The 9,410-nt window shown below is 47.7% G+C and overlaps 1 long non-coding RNA gene and 3 other non-coding genes across 4 annotated transcripts; 1 reads left to right on the forward strand and 3 right to left on the reverse strand.

Annotated features, from left to right (window-relative positions):
- Positions 1-2,569: 2,569 nt before the first annotated feature.
- On the reverse strand, positions 2,570-4,222 carry LOC115640291. Its single transcript, XR_003997856.1, has 3 exons — positions 4,208-4,222; positions 3,380-3,385; positions 2,570-2,653 (listed from the first exon to the last, which is right to left on the reverse strand). It is a non-coding gene; the product is annotated as an uncharacterized LOC115640291 (long non-coding RNA).
- Positions 2,578-2,651, forward strand: TRNAT-AGU. The gene has a single exon. It is a non-coding gene; the product is annotated as a tRNA-Thr (tRNA).
- Positions 4,223-5,048: 826 nt separating the features above from the next.
- Positions 5,049-5,121, reverse strand: TRNAV-AAC. Its single transcript has one exon. It is a non-coding gene; the product is annotated as a tRNA-Val (tRNA).
- A 3,791-nt stretch (positions 5,122-8,912) lies between these two features.
- On the reverse strand, positions 8,913-8,994 carry TRNAT-AGU. Its single transcript has one exon. It is a non-coding gene; the product is annotated as a tRNA-Thr (tRNA).
- Positions 8,995-9,410: the final 416 nt, after the last annotated feature.

Raw genomic sequence — 9,410 nt, forward strand, 5'->3', positions numbered from 1 at the left:
CAGGAGCTACGTTGGGGGCAAAAACATTCCAGAATGGCATCTAGACTTCATTAAATGACATCAAGAGATGGAGAATCCACCACTTTCCTTGGTAGCTTGTTCCTGTGGTGAATCATCCTCGCTGTTGACTATTTGTGCCTTGGTTGTAATATGAATTTTTCTCTTTTCACATTCCAGCCATTGGCTCTTGTTATTCCTTTCTCTGCTCCATTCAAGAGTCCTTTAATACTCAATCTTTTCTCTCCATTAAGGCTCTTCAACACTTCAGTGAAGTCACCTTGCAATCTTCTTTAGAGAAGCTAAACAGGTTGAACTCTTTCAATAGCTCACTGGAAGGCATTTTTCTCCAGCCCTCAGAACATTTGGTGGCTTTTTGCTGCCCCAGCTCCAATTTCACAGTATCTTTTTCAAATGAGGACACCAAAACTAGAGACAGTATTCCAATATCAGTCTCACTGATGCCGTGTCACCTCCTGTGATGTTATTGACATAATCTGTAACTTTATAGATCACCATTGTGACCACTGTTCTATATTTGCAGCCAATATGATAGAAAGGTTGTCGTGAAATGGGTCTATGGAGAGGTTCTGATTGGCTGATTATAATTATGCTATTTCTAGATGTGTATCATTTTTGTAGTTGATGTTATGAATATTGGCTCTATGCTGTCTGTATTCAAACTTGTGCTATGCTTCCGAGGAACACCCCAGCCAGACAAGTTGGTGTCAGTTCTGCCTAGCCTGCTTGATGGCCCATTAAGGACCATCAGCTCTACAATCAACGCATTGAGAGAAGGCAGATACGCCTTGTGGCTGAGCAAGGTATGCAGGGACCTGCCTATGGACAAAATTCAAAGGTTTTTCTATGCCACGTGCTGGATAGAGTGTCCCTGGGACCAAGAAAGCAAAGACCACATGGCAAGAGACTATAAAAGGCTGATGCCTCATCTCCATCTTGTCTTCAATTCTGCTTCATACCTGGAGGGACTTAGCTACAAACTGAAGCTCTGTACGAAGGACTGAATGACCCATCCCAGCTGTGGATGGACTCCAGAGACTTGATTTGAACCTGTAGTTTATTCCATCACTGCTACCAGCCTGAACCAAGAACTTTGACATTACTGTATGTGAAGGGTTAAAATTCATATGCGTTTTATATAACAACCTGGTCTATAGATTATGCCAGCTCTTTTTCAGACCCAAAGTCCAGAATATGGTCAAGGGACCAGAGGTCTAGCAAATAATGATCAGCTAAGAGAAAGCTGGGGTAAACAGAAAGCTTTGTTTGCTAAGATAGGCTTGATCAGCAAATTGCCAGGTGTTGGAGCTAAGAACTAAATCATTGTGTCTTATTCAGAGTTGCAGATTGAACAAAGAATCCCTGTTCCTATTGTGTAAGTCTCTTCTGTAGGGAGACGTTCTTCCCACAGATCCAACCTTGAGTTTATGAAAAGTTGGCACATGTCAGTATAAGATATGGCATCCTTCCACCTCCCTTCCCAAGGACCAATGCCTGCCTTCAGACACACAGAAAACAATCTTTATTGCCATATACTTTCACTGTTTCTTTGCTTTAACCCCTAGGAATGTACCTGGTGGACAATCAAAGGAGTTGCTCCATTCTTATGGACCTCAAATCAGAATTCAACATATATATTTTATACTAATAACATTTTATCAAAGTATTAATGAAAATGTTAACTTGCTAACTTGAGGACATGGGTGGAGACATTATGTAATCTGTTAACTATTGGCTACTGTGCTTATCTTGTTTTGCTGCAGAACCTATCCCAGGATTTGGATCTGCCTACACAGTCACTTCCCCCCGCCCTTGCAAAAGCTATATATATTCTATTGTAATTAATTAATTAACAGCGTCTCTGAGCCTAATAAGCATGGTGACACTCTGCCAGTGCTGTGTGTAATAAACTCCTATTCTTGACCTCTACACAGTGTAGATTTATGTCCTTCACAGACACCTGCTGAATAAAGAGGAGATTCAGCATCCAGCTTGGCTGAATGTGTCTTCTCTCCCCACAGCTTGGTGATCTTCTGAGGAAATGGAGAAGACTGCCTTTGCCTAGCTGTACATTGCTTGCAAAAGAAACAAGTCTTTTTGGTGACAAGTGTTGAAAGGAGGCACTTAGACAAATGTGGAGACAGGAAAAATGTCCCCCAACTCAACTGGCATCTGTGGATGCTGAAGTCACAACACAAAGTGCTAAACAGTATATGAGCACAGGCTGGTGTCAGAAGAGTCTCTACCAAAGCCTTTTCCACCAGCAGGGGCCTCTCTGTGCACAGAACTCCTGATAGTGTGATGGCTGCAGGCAGTGGAGAACTCTATTTTGGCATCTCTTTGTCAGTAAACATCTACAGAGGCTGTTTAAAGGTCTCTAGATAGTGATCTTTGGGAAGAGCTGTCTGAAGTGTCTTCCTAGTAACCAGGAGATCCTGGCTTGGCCTGCCAGTTCTTCCTTGCAAGTCTTGAGGGAAATGGGGAACATCTGTAGTTTGGAATTTGCAGGTGTTGTCTTATACCATCAAATGGAACAGTTCCAAGTACATTTTTGAGGCAGGCACCATGGCTTAGCTGGCTAAAGCACTTATCTAGTAAACAGGAGATCTTGGGTTCAACTCCCAGTGGTGCCTTACTCTGTGAGTTTTGTCTCCTCTGCTCACATTTTCCTGTGTCTTTCTAGGAAACAGAAGAGACCTCCTTTGGTATCCAAATCATTGCTTGCTAAGGAAAAGGCTTCTTTGGAGAGAAACATTGGAAAGAATCAAATCACAAGCCTGGAGTTGATGAAAAGGCTGCTGTGACTGGCATTGGCATGGTGGTTGCTTCAACTGCAATTGCGGCAACACGAAAGCCTGCGCCACACGTCCTTGTGATTTGCTGGGGATGTCCACACACAGATGTCATGTCACCTTCCTTTTGATTGTCACTGATGAAAAATGGAGCAGCTGGGAGAAAAGTCCCAGAGGCACCTGCCAGGTAAAGTGGAGGTTAGAGATGCAGAATCCAGTGGTGCCTTGCCAAATGTGTCCACTCCTCCCACTTTTTGGTCAATCTTTTGAGGAAACAGAGAAGAGTGCCTCTGCCTTGCAATGCAAATGCTTCCAAAAGAAACCGGTCATTTTTTCTGACAAGTGTTGGAAAGAGGCACCTAAGAAATGTGGAGACAAGGAAAAGGTCATCGTAAATCAACTTGCATCCACAGCTCTTGAGGCCACAAAGCAGAGCACTGAGCACTGTACGACCACAGCTGGGGACAGGAGGGGCTTTTCCAAAGGCATTTTCCACTAGCAGGATCCTCTCTGTGAGCAGAATTCCTGATAGTTTGATGTCTGCAGGCACTGGAGGTCACTATTTTGACATCTCTCTCACTGTTTCAGTGAGCATCCGCTGTGGTTGCTGAAAGTCTGTGATGGGAACTCCGGGATGCAACCTGAACGGTGGGACCCCTGAGCCCTGTGTCCCACCGCCTGGGCTCCCTCTCACACTGTGATGCTGTGACAAGATATGAATCTCTGGCAGATATTGCACTTACACGGACATCCGTGGGTAGGGACACAGCCAACTGAATTACATGAATGCTTCTGCAGCCACTCATAACACTAACGATAGAGAGTCGCCCTCCCCCCCCCCACAGCTCTGCAGCCTTGCGCCCCTGGATCATACCATCTTGCCTTAATCAGAAGCCTGATCAGTGTGAGTTTATTACGCAAGGTCCACCCCCTCCCTCACTGTGAATAGTACGTGAACCAGCCTTGTAATGGAGCTGAGATTTCCCAAGAACTTCAAGCAAAATACACCAGTTTAAGTAGAGCATAAAACAGATTTATTAACTACAGAAAGATGGAGTTTTAAGGATTATAATTGGTAGGAATAAAAGATCAAAGTAAGTTACCATGGAAATTAAAGATAAATTCACAATCTAAACTTTACACCTTATTACACTAGGCTGTAGTTAGGTTATGCACACAGGAAGGCTTAATGCTCGAGCTGCTGCACATGCTGGGCAGGCTTAAGGCTGGGCTCCCATGGCAGGAGAGAAGAAGAAGACTCGGCCCCTGGAGGGGCAGGCTGGGGCTTCCTGGATCCCATTTGCTCACAGCCAGGGCCCTGCCCCCACTCCCAAGTCGTCCATGGTGCCCCCAGGTAGGCCAGAATGGAGCAGCGGTTTTCACTGCACTATGTCCACTTATGGCTTACAGGCAACTCCCAGACTCACCACAGCCCACCATCTCAGCCAGAAAGGAGCCCACTCAGCCTCACCACTGCTGCTTTTCCTTCCCCCCAGAACCCCGCTTCTCCTGGGCTGCAAGGAGCCATCCCTGGGATGCCAACAGGCAGCCACAGGGGTCTATCTCCCAGCAGCCAACCGCACCTCCATGGGTTCAGCCCTCAGAAAGGCAGGTGGGAGTTTCCTGGATCCCAGTTGCTCACAGCCAGCCCAGCCTCCACCTCTAAAACCATCAGACATCCCCCCAGGTTGGCCATAAAGGAGCAGCCATTCTCCTCTTGGACTCAGCTTTGCTTGTTTTCCTTTCACCCAGAACCCCCCTTCTTCTCCAAGGCTGCAAGTAGCCATCCCTGGGAAGCCAAGAGGCAGGCATAGGATTCTGCCTCCCAGCAGCCAACCACACCTCCCCAGGCTTTGCAGAATGAATGATGGTGCTCTACTAACCCCACTTAGCCACAATGATGTGCTTAGTTTCTGCCCTGCCTTTCTCAGCTTGACTTTCCTCTTTTGCCCCATTCCTGCCTCACTTCCTCCTTTGGCATGTCACGCAAAGGAGGCCAGCAGGAAGAGCCGGCGTCCACCAGCCAATCTCCAAGGGCAGAGGAGGCCAAGCCACAAGTATCTGAAAAGTAACATGCCTCACTTCTCTAGGTTCTCCAGCCTGACACCAAGGTGCTTTCTCCACTGCTGTCAGCACCTTCTGTCATGCAGGCGTTGGAGTTATCCCAGGGACAGGCCAGTGGCAGAAGGAGGAGCGCCTTCCTGAACAGCAAGGGGATCTGGGAAAAGGAAACCAGCATGTTTATGCCTGGCTTTGAACCAGGGACCTTTTGCGTGTTAGGCAAATGTGATAACCACTATACTACAGAAACTCCATCTGCTTGGCTGTTGCTCACCCTGCCACAGACTGATGGACAAACCTAGAGAAAGTGGTGGCAGCCCTTCGATAGGTCAGCTGGCAGAGCAGAGGACTGGAGCCAGCACTCAGGAAGTCGTCCTTACCTCGCCCGTGTGACTCCAGCTTGAGGGAGAGCTTCTTCTTCTTCCCCTTGCTGACAAAGAGCAAGAGAAGAATGAAAGGTCAGGTGGGCCAACTCGGTGCAGAAGCCCATGCTGTCTTTTCCTCCTGCATAGCCTGAAATGAGGGACTCGTGGCAGTTAAAGGCCCTGCTGCACTCTCAGAAAACATCCCACCCCTGCACAAAGGGGGATAGAATAGCCTGTTAGTCTAGCACGCTCCCAACTGAACTACTTCAGCAGCTGCTAGGTTTCTTTTTGGCCTATTACTTTTCTGTCTGGGATGTTGTTGTCAGCTGTGGCACAGAAAAAGGACGTCATTGCGAGTGACCCATGAAGACAAGATTCACTTTTGCCTTCTTTGTTCGGCTTTACTTGCTTCCTCACCCTATTCCTGCCTTAGTTCCTGTGTTACCTGAAGGCGACGGGGGCCCAGCAGTATGAGGAGGAAGTTGGGCAGGTAGACTCTGGTGGAAAAAGTCCTGCCACCACTTGCCACCCCACTCTCTTCTCCCAGCTTCACATATTGGCCACCAGGGACTTGGTGCCCAGCAGCGCAACGGAAGGCAGCAGACAGACCCACCCTCGCCTTGAAGCTCCAGCTCATTCAACCACATCTTCAGTCGCTGATGGCCAATGAGAGAGCGACATCACTTGCTATTTTAGCACTTGAAAATGCCATTGGCCAATCTTTGGATCTCTTTAATGCTGCGCTTCAGTTCATGATTGAAAGGTGAGAGAAGCGACCTTTCAACTAAAGGCCTGGGGTTAACATCCTAATGCTGTCTCCTACTGTAACACTATTTAATCCTGGCCAGCCCTGTGCTGGTGACAGTTCCATTTCTAGATGTTAGTACGTTTCAGTTACCGTTAAAATTAAAAAGTTTCTATATGCTTAAAGAAAATGCATTAGTTTTATTTGCTTATATATGGCATGAATAAATACAGGTTTACAGAACCTAGCCTGCAAATTTATCATCTTATATGACAGAGAAAATCATGCATCGAAATTGTACATCGAAATCATGTACTGAGCTACAAATGCAATGAAAAATTTTAACATATTGGGGGGGACACCGAAGACACGTCTTGCTTGGGGTGCCACTTGGTCTGGAGCAGACCCTGTCAGGGAGAACAGGAGTTAGTGTCACATGTCTATTTTCAGGCTGTAATCTGTGGGCACCCTGCTCTGCGAGAGGGATCGCGGTAGCACAGACTCAGGGCTGGAACAGGCCCCTGATTGAGGGGGTGGCTGCATGGTTTACAGCGCTCTGATGTCTCAGACAATGTGTCTCTCCCAAAGCCTCGGATCTGCATCCCCAGAAGGCTCCTGTGCTGCCTCCGCTCCTTTCACCTTCTACAGAAAGGAGCAGCAGCAAGGGTCAGGGACTAGGTGGGGGGCAGAGGCTTCAGGAGCCCAGAGTGTTTGCCTGTCTGGGCATTTTGGCTGAGACCTCAGGGACACATTGTCAGGCAGAATCCCAGTCATCTGTATGAAAGGAGCATAAGGACTTAAGAGCAGCCAGACTGGGTCAGACTGGGTCCATCTCGCCCAGTGTCCTGTCTTCCCATAGTGGCCAAAGCCAGGTGCCTCAAAGGGAATGAACAGAACAGGTAATCATCAAGTGATCTATCTCCTGTCACCCGCTCCTAGCAAACAGAGACTAGGGACACCTTCCCTGCCCATCCTGGCTCAGAGCATGTCCTCCATGAATCGATTTAGCTCTTTTTCTGAGCCCTGTTATAGTCTTGACCTTCACAACATCCTCTGGCAAGGAGTTCCGCAGGTTGACTGTGCATTGTGTGAAAAAATACTTCCTTTTCTTTGTTTTAAACATGCTGCCTATTAATTTCATTTGGTGACCCCAAGTTCTTGTGTTATGAGAAGGAATAAGTAACACTTCCTTATTTACTTTCTCCACACCAGCCATGATTTTATAGACCTCTATCATATCCTCCCTTAGTCATCTTTTCTGCAAGCTGAAAAGTCCCAATCTTATTATTCTCTCCTCATATGGCAGACACTCCATACCCCTTTCTGAACCTTTTCCAATTCCAATACATCTTTTCTGAGATAGGGTGACCGTATCTGCAAGCAGCATTCAAGATGTGGGCGTACCATGGATTTATACAGCGGCAATAAGATTTTCTCTCTCATTTTCTATCCCTTTCTTAATGACTCCCAACATTCTGTTTGCTTTTTGACGGCTGCTGCACACTGAGTGGATGTTTGCAGTGAACTATCCACAGTGACGCCAAGATCTCTCACTTGAGTTGCAACAGCTATTTTACGTCCCATCGTTTTATATGTAGAGTTGGGATTATGTTTGCCAATGTGCATCACTTTGCATTTATCAGCATTGAATTTCATCTGCCATTTTGTTGCCCTTTCACCCAGTTTTGTGAAATCTCTTTTTAGCTCCTCACAGGCTACTTAACTATCCTCAGTAGTTTTGGATCATCTGCAAATTTTGTCACCTCGCTCTTTAGCAAATCATTTATCAATATGTTGACTAGTCCTGGTCCCAGTACAGACACCACTTGTTACCTGTTTGCATCCTGAAAACTGACCATTTATTCCTACCCTTTGTTTCCTAGCTTTTAACCAGTTATTGATCCATGTGAGGACCTTCCAGAGATGAAAGTAAGCAAGTCTGGTCTGGTATGGGGTACTGGCAAGAGTGGGTACACTGTGCCAGCCCGGCCCAGCTTCCCCAGGCTGGTGATTTAAAGGGCCCAGGGCTCCCTGCAGAAACCGGAGCCCCAGGCCCTTTAAACCGCCACCTGAACCCCCCTGCCAGAGCCGCGGGGAGCAAATCACTGCCGTGGATGCTGCTCTCTCCCGCACTATGAACACAGAACAGGGGCGGTGGGAACTTCCTTACAGTGGGGGGGGCACCATTGTCTGAACTGTGGCACTCCCATGACACCGCTTCCCCAAGGACCCACACTCACACCACCCCTCCCCCCAAGGCCACACCCACAGAATGCCTCTTCCCCCCCCAAGACTCCACCCTTCCCCCCACTCCATCATTTGTCCTAACAGCCGGTAAAGAGTGGTGGGGCCATGACCCTCTAACCCCCTGTTCCAGCACCCCTGACACAGAGCTAAGCAGGCAGCAGTGTGTGTGTGTGACAGAGGCTGCTGTGCTGAGCGGAGCCAGTGAGGGAAGCAGGGGCTGATGTTGGGGCTGTCTCCCTCCCCCTGCCTCAGGACTGGTTGCTTGCAGCAGCTGTCTGGACTTAGAGACAGTGTGCCCACACACCCACTCTCCCCCTACACACCCAAACACACTCTCTACCCCAACAGGCACATTGCAGTTGAAAAGCAGCTGGCAATCTAGTAGGATTCCCATAGAACAATGGGATAGAGAAACCTGCATCATGTGATGCTGTACCAGCCATGAGGTCTTGCAAACCCTTCCCAAAACACCTGCAGCCAGTTGCACAGCTACCCACAATGCACTGCTCTCTGTGGCCATCCAAGATTCTAGCATGGATGTGCTCTGGTGACACAAGGGGCATAGTGTGGACATGCAACTGTTTAATTAAAACACTTTAAAGCCACATTACCCAATAGTGCAGACATAGCTTGAGAGTGAGACAAGACCCAGCTCCCTTGAAACTAAAGAACCACAGCTTCCCCCATAGTTGACAGGATTTGAACCTGTGCGGGGAGATCCCAATGGATCACTAGTCCATCGCCTTAACCACTCAGCTATAACTACTTGCTGGAGATGGGTCTCTCACTACACTCCAGTTCTGTTCTCAATCTGTGATCAATTCCAGTTGTTCCCTCAGACCAGCTTCCACAACACACACACTGCTGTGCCATTGTGTAAGTGTGTCCATGGCTGAACTGCAAGAATTCCTGCTCATTTCCCTTCTGGCTGGAGCACGAGGAGAGTGTGTTTGTGGCCAATGACGTTCCTGTAGATTGTTGTCCATTTCCTGCCTTGATCATTCAGACAGTTCCTTTACCATCATATCCCCAGCACATCAGGGATTGCAATAGCAGGGGGCAGGTTTTCTCCTGGGCACTGAGCTTTGCTAGGGGATTGGTGGCTCCTTTCTTTCCTCACTCGGGAGTAAACTCAGCTTTTTATTCCATCCTTGATGTTTCAAGGCATAACAACAGCTTTTA

This window comes from Gopherus evgoodei, unplaced genomic scaffold (assembly GCF_007399415.2).
Source record: "Gopherus evgoodei ecotype Sinaloan lineage unplaced genomic scaffold, rGopEvg1_v1.p scaffold_277_arrow_ctg1, whole genome shotgun sequence".
NCBI lineage: Eukaryota > Metazoa > Chordata > Testudines > Testudinidae > Gopherus > Gopherus evgoodei.